The following is a 15,586-nucleotide window of genomic DNA, read 5'->3' on the forward strand; positions in this document are numbered from 1 at the left end:
TGAATTCTTATTTTTTCAAGAAAATAATCTAATTAATCGAAGTAATATTAGTTAATTTCGTCGTAAAACCGCATTGACTGTTTTCACAACCATCGTTCAGATTTTTGGTATTTAATTTTTGTAATTTAGCAGTTTTTTTGTATTACCAAACTTTCTTTCATCTTATAATTAGGAAATCAAACTTTGTTACCCTGTTCTACGTGTTTTCTTGATTTGAATAAATTTCCTTTTCATCTTATAGTTAGTGAGCAATTTGAGTAGGTAAGTGGTTTGAACTTTAAATTACAAATTAAAATTATTGATGTTTTTCATTATAAACACGGACTGTTATTAATGCTACAAGGGTGTCTAAGAGTAAAAAGAAAGGACAAATGGCTACAACATTATTATCAAAAGTATAAAAACTTTTCCAACATTAATCACCCAAAAAAATAAAATTAAACAGTGTTAATTTTCTTACTAATCTTTTTTTATTGTAATCAGGTTTTATTTACAGCTTAAAAAAGCCAATTTTGAAAAATATTATTTACATAATTGATATGAAATAAATTTTGTTACTAATCAGAAACAAAAGAGTTAAGAGAATAAAAAAATAAAAAGTATATAATTACTATCACTTATTTCATCTGTTTCATATTAAACATCGTAGTAAATTTATTATTTTTGTAATTTTACCTTTTTGATTATGTACGTATTTTCTAACAAAAAAGTATATGTACGAATTTTCTGTCGATATTTCTTACGGCTAAAACTTTCTTAGCAATTTATATTTGCCAAATCTAATCTTAAACAATCTGTTTTATTTTAAGAAAAAATTAGTGTCGGTGGAAATTGGTGAGCTTCCGGGTGGATCTGTTTCCCATGTGGTTTCGTTGGCTGCTTTTATTTCTTCATATGTAGGCTTGTTTTGTTTGACGTCCTCGTGTTACTTGATCTATTTATTTAAAAATATTCTATAAATTAAAGTCAAGACCAAAAAATTTCGTTTATTATTCTGTGAAAATTATTTTTTAAAGTTGAGAGCATTAGTTACTAGTCGGTGGATTTAAATGGTTTGAGTCTCGTGAATTTGAGCATGTGCTTTCTACATAGGTTAAATACATATCTGCATTGTTATTAAAATAACGGTGACTTAATTTCTACTCCGTGAAGGGCAACTAACCAGAATCAAATCTGTCTAAACACATAGTAATATTTATAGGTATTGTTAATGGAGTGATCCAATTTTACTGGTTTACCGTGATGTCGACTTGGTTTAGTTGGTTTAATATTCGTTCAGTGATTAACGTCGGTTGAAGTCAAAAGAAGCAAGAGGACTTGGTTTGGTGAAATCATATCTGGAAAATAATTAAAAGACTCTGCTACGTTTAAAGGGTTTGCTTATCTTTTGTGTCGATATATATTCTCATTCTAATTTTCTCTTTTCTTGTATCTGAAATCTTTTGTCTTTCGTTGCAATCCTCTTACGATTTCCTTTTATTTGTAGTTGTAACCTAAATGTATTGATATATCAAACTAATATATTCACATGAAATAACACAATATGTAAGCTTTAAACACTCTATCTTCAAATTTACGAATTTTTATTTTAGAGAAATATATTTTTTGCTTAACCCTTTAACAAAAAAAAAGAAATATAATTTGTGCTTATTCTTTTTTATCAAAACAGTGTCGTTTATAGCCCGTCAAAACAAAGTTGTTTTTATTCGATGACATTATATTTTACAACTCTATATATTTCAATAGTACATTTTATCTCCAAATATAACACAATATATATATATCACTCGCAATAAAATTATCTCGCTTAATTACAAATTTACTACTCTCTTCTTTTTTGGTCAAATTTGAACCAAAATTTTATTATTTATCTAAGTCTAACTAATCCATATATTTATTGTAATCGCTCGCTACAACAACATCTCGTACGTTATATATTTGATTATCTTTTTACCATGCTATTACAGTTTATATATTCGTGATGTGTAGCTTGAGACACAGTGAATGTTGACAAATTCAACTTAGAAAAGAGGTTATTTTGAATAATAATTTCTCATTTCAAAAATTAGCCTACGTTTCAATTGAAGAAAAATAGTAGATTAGGTATTTTTTGTTTATTGCGGCGCATACCTGATATCATGGTTATAAGAACAAAATAAGTAATTTGTCTATAAAAATCGGATTGTTATAAAAGATTAAAATAAGAAAGAAGAATAAATACTAGAGAGAATAAAACTCGAAACAAGAGTTTTTTTATTGCTTTCTCTTTCTCCTTTTTTTTTTCTGTTTTCTCTATAACTTACAAATGAATGAAATGAGCTATATATAGTAGAGCTTACTTAGCTAGGAAGTAAATTATTTAGAGAAGAAGTAATTGATAAACATCATCCATATCTTAGGGATAAAGTAATGGATAAACATCATTCATATCTTAGGGAGGAAGTAATGGATAAACATCATCCATATCTTATGGATAGAGATGAGTGATGGATAATCACATCCATACTTATCCGGTTTATAATACTCCCCCTTGAGTATCCATCACTTTTGATGAGTTACGTACTGCCTCGTTAAAAACCTTATCATGGAAAACCCATTGGGATAGAAACCATGACAAGGGAAAAAGAGTACAGTGACGTGAGCTCCCCCTCGAAGAGACTTCACAGGTCTCGTAGATGAAGCATTCCAATACTTTGAACATGCTTTCTAAATGTAGAAGTTGGAAGCGCCTTTGTGAATAGATCTGCTGCATTGTCACTTGAACTAATGTATTGCACTTCTACTTCCTTGTTCTTCTCGAGTTCTTGAGTGTAGGAGAAGAACCATGGAGGGATATGCTTCGTTCTGTCACTCTTGATATAACCTTCTTTGATTTGAGCAACACATGCAGCATTATCTTCATATATTCTTGTTGGCTCTCTTTTGATGACTAATCCACTTGCTTCTTGAATATGATTAGTCATAGATCTAAGCCAAACACATTCTCTAGATGCTTAATGAAGAGCAATTATTTCTGCGTAGTTTGATGAAGTGGCGACTATAGTCTGCTTTTGAGAACGCCACGAGATTGTAGTTCCTCCAATGGTAAAAACATATCCGGTTTGTGATCTAGACTTATGAGGGTCTGATAGATACCCTACATCTGCAAAACCAACTAGACCAAACTCGGGTTTTCTAGGATAATATAATCCAAAATCAATAGTACCTTGAAGATAACGGAAGATGTGTTTTATCCCATTCCAATGCCTTCGTGTAGGGGATGAATTGTACCTTGCAAGCAAATTAGTAGCAAAAGCAATATCTGGTCTAGTATAATTTGCAAGATGCATAAGTCCACCGATAGCACTCATATAAGGTACTTCGGGACCTAGAAAATCTTCGTTATCCTCACAGGGTCTAAATGGATCATTTTCAACATTTAAAGATCTATTGACCATTGGAGTACTTAAAGGATTCGCTTTATCCATATTAAAGCGCTTTAAAATCCTTTTTGTATAATTGGATTGATGCACAAATATACCATCTTGGAAATGCTCAATTTGGAGCCCTAGACAAAATTTTGTCTTTCCAAGATCTTTCATTTCGAACTCTTCTTTCATATGAGTTCGCGCATCATCAATCTCCTTTGGAGTTCCAATTATATTTAGGTCATCAACATAAACAGCGATGATCACGAATCCCAAAGGGATTTCTTAATGAAGACGCAAGGGCAGATTTCATTATTCACATACCCTTTCTTAAGTAGATAATCGCTTAAACGATTATACCACATGCGTCCGGATTGTTTCAATCCGTAAAGTGATCGCTGTAATTTGACCATATATATCTTTAGACTTTGATGAGTCTAATGCCTCGGGAACTTTTAATCCTTCCGGGATTTTCATATATATATTATTATCAAGCGATCCATATAAATAAGTTGTCACTACATCCATAAGGTACATATCTAAATTATTAGATGCCGAATGGCTCATTAAGTACCTGAATGTAATTGCATCCATGACCGGAGAATATGTTTCTTCATAATCAACTCCTGGTCTTTGAGAGAAACCTTGTGCAACAAGTCAGGTTTTATATCGTGTGATCTCATCTTTTTCATTTCTTTTTCGCACGAATACCCACTTGTATCCAACATGTTTTACACTCTCAGATGCAGTGACAATAGGTCCAAAGACATTTCTTTTATTAAGGGAGTGCAACTCAACTTGCATGACATTTTTCCATTTCTCCCAATCCGGCCTTTTCTGGCACTTGGATAATGTCTTTGGATCTGGATCATCATTCTCTTGATCGATCTCTTTAGATAAAGAAAAGAAGAATATTCCATTATCATCATCAATATCATCTCTACCCATATGATACCATCATGGGCATAGTTAATGGAAATCTCATACTTTTCTCTATCGTCCCGAGGACTTGGTTCTTCTTGAAGAACCTTTTCATTTTCTTTTCCCAATTTCTTTTTCTTTCAGGGATTTTTATCTTTTCAGCCAATAGGCCTCCCACGCTTTAATTGAACCTTAGGTTCATTAATTTTGCTCCCATCTAATTCCAGCTCACTAGGAATTTCAACTCTTGATGGAGCATTTGCAGCGGGGATATATGACTTTGTCACCTTTCTTGTATCGGTGAACGAATCTGGTAATTGATTTGCCATATTTTGTAAATGTACAATCTTTTGTACTTCCAGCTCACGATGCTTCGTGGGGGGGGGGATCAAGATATTTTAAAGATGGTACGCACCATTCTATATCTTTATGCATATGCATTTGATGAATTCCTCCCCCTAAAGCTGGGAATTCATCTTCATTAAAATGGCAATCGGCAAAACGTGTCGTAAACAAATCACCAGTTTGTGGTTCAAGATACCTTATTATACTCGGTGATACATAACCGACGTATATTTCCAATCTTCTTTGGAGACCCATTTTTGTTCTTTGTGGCGGTGCTATAGGCACATATACCGCACATCCAAAAATGCGGAGATGAGATAAATTTGGTACTTGACCATAAGTCATTTGTAAAGGGGAATATTCATTATCTGCGCTTGGTCTAATCTGAACCAAAGCCGCAACATGCAATATAGCATGACCCCATAGAGAAATTGGGAGTTTTGTTCTCAATATTCACGGTCTTGCAATGAGTTGCAACCGTTTAATTAATGATTCGGCCATGCCATTTTGTTTATGAACATGAGGGAGCGGATGCTCTATATCGATTCCCATCGATACACAATAGTCATTAAAGGCTTGTGAAGTAAATTCTCCAGCATTATCAAGCCTGACTTTCTTTATGGCATAATCAGGAAATTGTGTCTTTAACCTGATTATTTGAGAAATGAATCTTGCGAAAGCCGTGTTTCGTGTAGTCAAAAGACATACATGTGACCATCTAGTAGATGCGTCAATTAATACCATAAAATATCGAAACGGCCCGCACGGTGGGTGAATTGGCCCACATATATCACCATGACTTCTCGACAAGAATTCAAATCTTTCATTCCTAATTTTGTTTGGCGATGGCCTTATTATGAGTTTTCCTTGAGAACATGCTTTACATGAAAACTCACCAGATTTATATATTTTCTGGTTTTTCAATGGATGGCCATTAGAATTTTGCACAATTTTTCGCATCATGACTGAACCAGGATGTCCAAGTCTTTCATGCCATATCTTAAATGTACTAGTAAACTCACTTGAGTGTAGTGTGACACTCGAGTTTACTAAAACATTTGATGCGATGATATTTATTTTTGTGCAATATAATCCGGAAGATAGCATTGGCAATTCTTCTAATATAAATTGTCTCTCGGATTTTATGCAAAGATATTCAATGCCATCTTTATTCATAGTCTCTATATGATACCCATAACTTCGGATATCTTTGAAACTTATCAAGTTTCTATGAGACTTAGGGGAATATAATGCATCATTTACTTTAAAATGAGTTCTCCTTGGCATTGTAAAATTGGCTTCGCCAAAGCCTAATATTATCTTTGCATGGCTATTTATAGTACTCACGCTTCTAGCGGAGTCTTTTATTTTGAGAGAGGAGAAGTACTTTTTATCTCTTAAGATAGTGTGCGTATAAGCACTGTCCGCCAGACATATATCTTCATCCTCAATCTCGTATTTTGACATAGGCTATCCATATGTCATAACATATTTTCTGGAATAAAATATTTATTCATGAAACTTTGACATAGACTATCCATATGTCATAATATATAACATTATTCCAGAATTACAAAAGCATCTATAATGCTTGTCATGCATAGCATGATAATACATATGGCTATAATATATTACATTGATTTCTCGTTGTCATGATTAATCGAGAAAATCTGCCATATCAAGATGACTATCATCATCTTGGCCATTAAAGGAAGGTTCCGACTCATCACAGATGAGATTAGTTTCAACATCCCTTTTTTTTGCCTTTTATGAGGCTTGATAAAGATCGACTAAATATTTTGGTATATGACACGTCTGGTAGAAGTGTCATTTCATGCCGCATCCGTGGCAAGTGCTTTCAACATGCCTTTTCTTAACACGACCAACATTATTTTTGTTGTTTTTTTCCGTGTTGAAATCATTGGAATGGAAACTTCTTCCTTTTCCTTGGCCATGACCACGACCTCTCCCACGACCACGACCTCGACAAGGTTTGGGTCCTCGCCAATTATCATCACTGGATGTAGCAACATTCACTTCTAAAAGTGGAGCTGATCCAGGTGGGCGAGATAAATGATTCATCATCACGAGTTCATTATTTTATTCAGCAACCCAAAGGACTTGCATCAACTTGGAATAACGAGTGTATCCTTTGGCCCGGTATTGCTGTTGAAGGATTACATTTCCAAGATGAAAGGTGGAGAGCGTTTTTTCAATCATATCATAATCGCTCACTTTTTGACCACATAATATCATCTTGGAGGTGATTCTGAACATGGCGGAATTATAATCACCAACACTTTCGTAATCCAAAACCCGGAGATTTAGCCATTCATGTCTGGTTTTTGGCAAAATCACATATTTTTGATGATCGAAACAATCTTTAAGTGATTACCATAGATCCACAGGATCTTCTCTCGTGATGTATTCATTTTTCAAATTGTCGTGGAGATGGTGGCGTAGAAATACCATGGCTTTAGCTTTGCTCTCATCTGATGTCGTTTCAGATGCATTTATGGTGCTAAGAAACCCATTTGATCTAAGATGCATCTTAATATCTGATGCCCATGACTATAATTTTTACCAGATACATCAAGGGCAACGACATCGAGCTTAGCTAGATTTGACATGATTATCTATAGAAATAAATAATCATTCAATTAATGAGCCATTTATGGCATTTCGAAGAGGCATAGCTTACCATTCGATTAAGGAGGAGGTATAACCTCATACTCCGAAAATATAAAGCATATAATTTTTTATAAATGAATTAAGATGAATTTAAGATAATTTAAATGTTACCTCAAAAGATGCTTGATCAAATAGACGATCAGTTGGTTAGATAACTCCCGGAGAGACGATCGTGCTGATAACGTGTTATAAAAGATCAAAGTAAGAAAGAAGAATGAATACTAGAGAGAATAAAACTCGAAACAAGAGTTTTCTTATTGCTTTCTCTTTCTCTTTTCTTTCTCTCTGTTTTCTCTGTAACTTACAAATGAATGAAATGAGCTATATATAGTAGAGCTTACTTAGCTAGGAAGTAAATTACTTAGAGAAGAAGTAATAGATAAACATCATCCATATCTTAGGGATGAAGTAATGGATAAACATAATCCATATCTTAGGGAGGAAGTAATGGATAAACATAATCCATATCTTATAGACAGAGATGAGAGATGGATAATCACATCCATACTTATCCGGTTTATAACACGGATATAAATAAGTAGGAAAAACTATATTTTTAAAAAAATTTATTCGAAAACGTGGGTACATTAGATGCAGCGTGTGGTTAATATACAAATTTTGAAAATAAAAGATTAAAACAAATTGAAGTGGATGAATTATCTCGAACCAAACCATTTCACCATACAACCATCGTATCTCCCGTCTCCTTGCTCTTTAATGGATGAGATTCTGTTTCGAACTTGCTTATCGATTTTGTGGATGAGCTGAGTTGATGGAATAGGTGCTTTCCATGTCAGCGGCCATTTCTTTCCTTCTGATAATAGGTTTTTAATCAATTAAACCTAAAGCACTATCTTGTCGTTGTAATACTGCAGGTTGTCAATCCAAATGGGTGTGATGCTAACAATCAAGATGTGATCAGAAGTCACTAAGTCAAGCCAAGCAATAACAGGTTTTGGTGTGTTCTAACAGTGAACATGCAGAAAACAGAAAATCAAGCAGAAACAATAAAACACTCGACCAACACAGCTCTTTGCAGAGCACTAGGTGAGGTCGAGTGACAGGTCGAGTAACAGACAGAAAATAAAACACAGATACTCGACTGCATAGTCTGTTGCCAGACAACTGGGTGGTCGAATATGAGGTCGAGTAACAAGAAAGAACTGCATAAATTAAGCGACACATAACAAGATGCAGTAAACAACAGTAGAGTAAACAAAGAATTCAATCAGATAAAGAATTCCCGAGGATGGGGTAATTGAGTAGTTTCGTTTTCTCAGTTTACAGGTGATTGACATGCTCAATAAATTAACCCTAGACAACAAGTTCATTAACCAAATCTAAGTGTCACCGCAACAGAGACCCTCAAGTTAACCTAGTCCCAGACTCAATCACCATTGACGAGAGCTAACCTAACAGGCATTACGAATCAACAAGTTAAAGCCAAAACGCTCCCTGCAACCAATACCATGGTACAGGGTCACGAATCTCTGGAATTAGTGGTTCAGACATTTCATCGAAAACCTTTTGGACGCGGAAATGTCTCGGCTCAAATTCCAGTTGATCAGAAAGCAATAGACATTAAGAACAACTAATCCAGAAGGGATCTATCAATCAATACTCAATCACCTAGCATACTGAGAATTCTACACTACTCTAACCCATCCTCAGAAACCTATTCACTACTCAGACATCATAACAGAAAGCATAAACGTTAAACAAGTTGAAAACATGATAACAACAGTGTAACAGCAGGATGATAACAGAATGAACAACAGTAAACGAAATCAAGAACAAAAGCTGAATACTGAATACTAAATAGATAAAGAGAAATCCGGATTACAAAAGGTCTAGAACACAAGGTCTGCGGAATAAAACTAGATAAAAACTTGTCTGCGAAAATGTGAAGTACATGCTACTTATAGCCAAATATTCTGAAACCCTAATACTCAAAACGACGAAGTATTGGGACGGATTAAGAACTGTACTCGACCCAAGTGGTCGAGTGGGAGGTCGAGTGAATAACTAGAGTCTTCTTTTCTTCCTTGTGCTCGAGTGTCTGGTTGAGTGCGGAATGAAGAAGACTCTGAAACTTGCCATCGAGGGTGTAGTCGAGTGGTGGTGAAGGTGATACTCGACTTCCAAGTAGAGTGATGTGGTCGAGTGATGATCAGGTAATGGCGGTGAAGACACTCGACCTCAGGGTCGAGTGATGTGATCGAGTGATGATCAGGTGATGGAGATGAAGACGCTCGACCTCGTGGTCGAGTGGTGAGGTGATGTGGTGATGTCTTCTACTCGACATGGGGGTCGAGTGGTCTCTTGAAATCTTGAAGCTCCTACTCGACCTCTGGGTCGAGCCATTTGTCATGATCAGGTCCGCTTCTTCCAATTAGCTCGTCAACAACTCCAAATCACCTGAAATCAACACAAATATGCAACATGCATGCAAACCTATCCTAAACATGTAAAGTGATGACAAATGATGAGAAATGGTATAAAACAGTGATGATATGATGCTAAAGTGATGACAAATAGATGCTCAAAACATGCAAAATACATACTTATCACTTTCCATATTGAGTTTACTACAAGCTGAAAAGCATATCTTATCAAGAACAAGTTTTCTTTATTAAGAGTTGTGTCTGAGATAATCTTGATGATAGGATCCCAGCAGGTTGAAAACTTTGAGGAGAGGATTTTTCGAGTGAGGCCCGACCAAATCTCTGCTGAATAAGGACATGTAAAGAACAGATAATTATGTGATTCTAGAGGGTCTTGGGAAAGAACACAAGTGCGATCAGCTCCAACATTCCAACTTTGCATTCTGTCATAGGTATTTAGACGATTTTTTTGAGCGAGCCAAGCTAGAAATGAGTATTTAGGTGTGGCGTGAGAAAACCAAATACCTTTATACCAAGCTACCTTAGGCTTTGATTCCTGAGTACCTTCCCAAGTTTAGTTGGTGCTGAATCTTGTCTTGAATATGTTCCCTTTTCCCATCCAACGCACTATATCCTCTGTTTCGATGAGCCTTTTAGAACGAGAGCCTTCTAGGGCTTTTTCTATTTGGTTTAGGATATCAACTCTTTGTCGCCTTTTCTTGTGTTGCATTACTGCTTCAGAAACTGTGGCATGAAGTGATATTCCCATGTCGATGCAACCTCTCTGTCCCGTGACCACAATCAAGCGGCCAAGATGAGACCAATTATCAAACCAAAAGGAAGTTGATCTTCCACTTTGTATCTCTGTTTTGATAAAACCAGAAGCTAACTCTCTGTATTTGAGCAGTTTTTTCCACATCCAAGACCCTAAGGTCGAGTTCTCATTAATAGACCAAAAAGAACCTTTCGGCAACAAATATAAGTGTAACCATTGAACCCAAAGTGAAGTTGACGATGTAATTCTCCAAATGAGCTTTAGACAACTGGCCTTGTTTGCTTCTCTTAGTGAACGAAGGCCTAATCCTCCTTCATGCTTCGATGTACATACATCACTCAATGCCACCTTTGCCTTTTTAGCGTTTAACTCCACTCAAGACCAAATAAGAAAGCCGAACACAATCTGTCAATCTCCTTAATGCCTGCAGTTGGTAAATGAAAAGAAGACATCCAGAAGGTAGTGAGACTCTGAATAACATAACTAATAAGCTGGAGCCGGCCTGCAAAGGATAAGTGCCTTGTCGTCCATTTACCAATTCAGTCTATGATTTTGTCTATGAGAGGAGTATAATCATTTGAAGTCATTCTCTTAGTTAAAAGTGGTAGACCAAGATATCGAACAGGTAGAGCACCATAAGCAAAAGGAAATGCATGTAGGATGGCTTCCTTATCGCTCGCTTTTACCCCAACCATATATAAAGTCGATTTCTCAAGGCTAATTTGCAGTCCCGAAATTTCTGCAAATTGTATGAAGATATTGAGAGTTCCTTCCATCGAGCTTTTTCTCCCATATGTAAAAACCAACAAATCGTCTACAAAACACAAGTGTGTCAAATGGAGATTATGATATTTTGGATGGTAGCCTATTTGTCGTTCCACCACAGCCTTGTCCAGCATATGAGAAAGAACATTCATGCATATAACAAACAGATAGGGAGATAAGGAACAACCTTGCCTTAAACCCCTTGCATTGCGGAACAAGCCTGATAGTTCACCATTAATTTGGACCGAGAATGAGGCTATAAATATGCAAAGCTCGATCCATTTGGTAAATTTTGATGGAAGATTCAAAGTAGAGAGTGGCGAGAAGAAACGGCCATTGCACAAAATCAAATGCCTTGGAAATGTCAATCTTTATGGCACTTCGAGCTGAGACTGAATCTTTATGATAGTCTTTGACAATTTCAGATGCGAGGAGAACAGTTTCCATCAATAAGCGATTCTTAACAAAAGCAGACGGAGTCATAGTGATAAAATCTGGGAGAATGACTTTCAATCTATTTGCAATAAGCTTAGAGAAGACTTTATAGATGATATTACAGCAGGAAATTGGTCTGAAGTCCTTCATCTGCTTTACCTCTTTATTCTTTGGTATAAGTGCTAAGATAGTAGTATTCACACCTTTAGGAATGAAACCGTAGAGAAAAAAGATAGACAGCTACCACAAAATCATTCTTTATTACCGGCCATGTTTCTCGCAAAAACTCTGTAGTGTAACCATCTGGCTCAGACTTTTATCACTTGGCATTGAAAACAGAACACGACGGATCTCCTCCTCTGTAACATCCCTTAAAAGTGTTTCCCCATCTGCTTCTCGACAACAATATTATATTAGCTTTGTTATACCCTCCACTGAGATACCTTGATAATTTTCAGGTTTGTAGCCTAGAAACTCGTGAAAATAACGTTCTACCTCCTTTTTAACCTCCTCCTGTGTGTCAAGAGTCGTGCCATCCGAGTATATTAATTCTTTAACAACATTTCTGATCTCCGGAACCTTTCCAGCTTTATGGAACACTTTATTGTTGCCATCTCTAATCTTTAACCGGTGTAGCTTTGATTTCTGCTTCAAAAATTTCTCTTTCTAGTGCAGAAACATGTGACCATCTAGCATAAGCAGCAACTTCTTTTCGCTTGGCGCCAGGAGATGGATTCGTCATAGTATCTTTTTGACATTGGCAGAGTTGTGCAAAAGCTTCCCTTGCCTTTGTCGTCAAGTCACCAAGCTTATCCTTTCCCATAGCTTTTATCTTTGGTTTTAAGTGTTTCAATTTTTTTTTGAGAACTTATACATCGCCACCGTAGAATGGAATAGAGCATTTGTGTTCCCCCAATGGTCCTCAACCAACTACAAAAAATCGGGATCCTTTGCGAGAAAATTTGTAAATTTGAAAGGTTTACGAGTGCGTGGCTTCTCAGCCCCCAATTGTATTCGGCATCTAAGATGATCTGAGCATCCGCCTGCTTCAAAAACTCCATATGTTTGCTAGTAATCCAAAATCCACTGATCATTAACTAGAACTCGGTCTAGTTTGTTGCAGATAAGCTCATCATTATCTCTTTTATTACACCATGTAAACAAAGGGCCATGAAACTTCATGTTGCTAAGAGAGCAGTATCGAACTGTATCTTGAAAATTCCTCATTCCTGCCTTGATTAAAGGATTATTCTGAGACAGAGAGTGTTCTTCAATCTTTAGTGTTTCAATAAAATCACCATAAATCATCCATGGTTTATTAAAAAACAGAGGAGAAGCTTGGTGAGCACGTAAATCTTCCCATAATATCTTTCTTTCCTCTACAAAGTTGGAAGCATAAACGAATGAACAGAAAAATTCATTCTCCATGCCTTCCATTAATACTGATACTGTAATCATCTGACCGCTTGTGAAAACAGGGGCAAGTCTCACATTTGAACTCCAAACAACCCATATCCGACCTAATCAATGAGAATCATAATTATACAGAAATGACCAATCTGGAAACACTGTTTTAAATACTCCATCCGCTTTTCTTTCTTTGACTCGTGTCTCAAGAAGACATCCAAATTCTAAATTTGCTTTTGCTACCCAATCCTTTACAACAGAGTGTTTTGACCTTTTATTTAAACCACAAAAATTCCAGAAGAAGCTCAACATTTAAAGATTTTGTGTGGAACCATTACTCCTGTCTCTAGGGAAATCCCTAGCATATTTAGATGAACGGTTTGGGAAAAATTTATGAGTTGACTTTGAGTCTCGAGGGAGATGTTGCGTGGAGGAAGACCTCGGTCTTTCGTAGCCTTGTTCCCTTTTTGCTTGCACAACCTTCTCTGCTAATACCGAATATACTGAAACATCTGCAGCCCTTGCATTTAAAGTTTCATGTTGTTCATTATCACTACTGCTATTTGCATGGAGATCATCTTCTAAGTTTTCACTTTTTTCCTCATCCGCTACCTTCTCACTTGGAGCTGAATAAGAGTTAGATAATATGGAAACCTCTCCATATTTTAGACCAACGATCTGTTTTCCTGGACTACGACCAGTCTTAGAAGGAGTAATCCATCCTCCATCCTGCTCAATTTCAAGAGTACCTTCCTCCTTGTCTCCCATCCCTTCAACATCAACTTTTTGCATCGATGATAGAGTTTTGTTTTGGGTTACCTTCTCAGTATCCTTAACGGAAACATCTCCTACCTTCTCTACTTCCTTCACTATTTCTACTTGGACGTTTTTTTCGTGGTGGGCTGTAGTATTTTCACCCGTGGTGGGCTGTAGTATTTTCACCCCTACTGCAAGACAAACTTCAGTTTGATGCCCCATTTTTTACACTTGCCACAGCGTGGAGGCAACCATGGATAAAAGTATTGGTTTACTACATCTAACTTGCCTTGCTCTTCACCAGTAATATAATATTCCTTTGGTAAATGTTTAGTGAGATCCGCTTCAACCAAAATCTGAGCTTCTTCAAAACTAACATAAGCCTCTGTTTTTGGATGCCGCTTTACTGGTTTCCCAACCGCACTTGATAGAAACTCCAAACCCTTGTCTGTGAAAATTGAAGGAGGAACATTTTTTAATGTCACCCATAATGGAATGGACTTCATGGCAGGTTGTGCCTCCTCAGCAAATGGAGTCCACTTTGATATTAGCATTGGGATACCTATAATATTCCACATGCCTCTAGTTAATATTCTTCTCCTCATCGACTCACTCCAAACTCTAAACTTTACGGTAGTCTCATGACCTCAAAGACATCAATAAGAGAAGTAGTATCTCCAAGTCTCCATATTTTGTTCACGATCATGTGAATTTTTTCAATATGTGGTGCCGATGCATTAAGAAATTTCCCTACAAGAAAATCTTCCCACACCGGTTTTGCATCTGCAAAAATCTCTTTCGGCACCACCACTCCTTGTTTACCATCAACCTTAGACACCACAACCTCCTGTTTCGTGAAAAGATGTTTTGTAGCAGCGCGAACCCATGATTTTTTCAACACTGCAACCGAACTGGAAGCCGAAGTTGTAACCACCGGGTTACACCCACCTCCTTGTTTGAATTCTATTTTATCTCTTTCTCGATCCCAACGCTTGCCAAAGTTTCTAGTACCCTTAAATCTCCCTGTTGAGAAACCTCCAAAACCTCCAAACTCTCCGAGCTCGCGAAATGACTCGTAACAACTTCACCCTCGGCTACCAGAGAAGGCAATCCTTTTTCCGACTCAAAAACCAACCCAACTGGAGGCGGATTTACCGCCGCCGACATCATACGTGTAAGAAAAATAAAATAAAAAACTAAATCGCCTTTGGAGTCGCCAGTCCAGGTCAGCACTCAAAAATGATATTAGTAGCAAACACTATTGCAATGTTTTGTTTTGAATTCATTATCTATTTTGATAATTTCTTTTTTTAAACGTTACTATTATTTCCTAGACAATTTAGCCACAACATGTACTTTTATATCAACTAAACTTTACATTTTTAATAAAATATCATTTCATTATGGGTAATGCATGTCACATCAACATATCAATTAGATGTCTCACGAAAGCTGTCAGGCATCCCGTTTTAGAACTTTTACCGGATAATATTGGAGACACAACTAGTTTTGAGAGAATATTTCTTAGAAAAAGAAATTGGTAACAACGAAAAAGACATAATTTTTCAGTTGTACATGTAACATCTAAGAAAACATAGAAACATTGGTTCGGCATGTGTATACAACCCTAAAAAGAATTATCTTGTTTTTAGGTGTTAAAGTGGTAATAATATTTATGTTATCACAGTCGTGTTTATGTG

General features: G+C 36.3%; 2 pseudogenes across 2 annotated transcripts; both read right to left on the reverse strand.

Moving 5' to 3' along the window:
- Nucleotides 1–2,524: 2,524 nt before the first annotated feature.
- AT1G41835 lies at nt 2,525–7,045 on the reverse strand (annotated as a pseudogene; the record flags this gene model as incomplete). The annotated part of the gene is made up of 1 exon: nt 2,525–7,045.
- Nucleotides 7,046–9,255: 2,210 nt separating this feature from the next.
- On the reverse strand, nt 9,256–14,844 carry AT1G41840 (annotated as a pseudogene; the record flags this gene model as incomplete). Its single annotated transcript has 1 exon — nt 9,256–14,844.
- Nucleotides 14,845–15,586: the final 742 nt, after the last annotated feature.

Source organism: Arabidopsis thaliana (genome assembly GCF_000001735.4).
Source record: "Arabidopsis thaliana chromosome 1 sequence".
Taxonomy (NCBI): Eukaryota; Viridiplantae; Streptophyta; class Magnoliopsida; order Brassicales; family Brassicaceae; genus Arabidopsis; species Arabidopsis thaliana.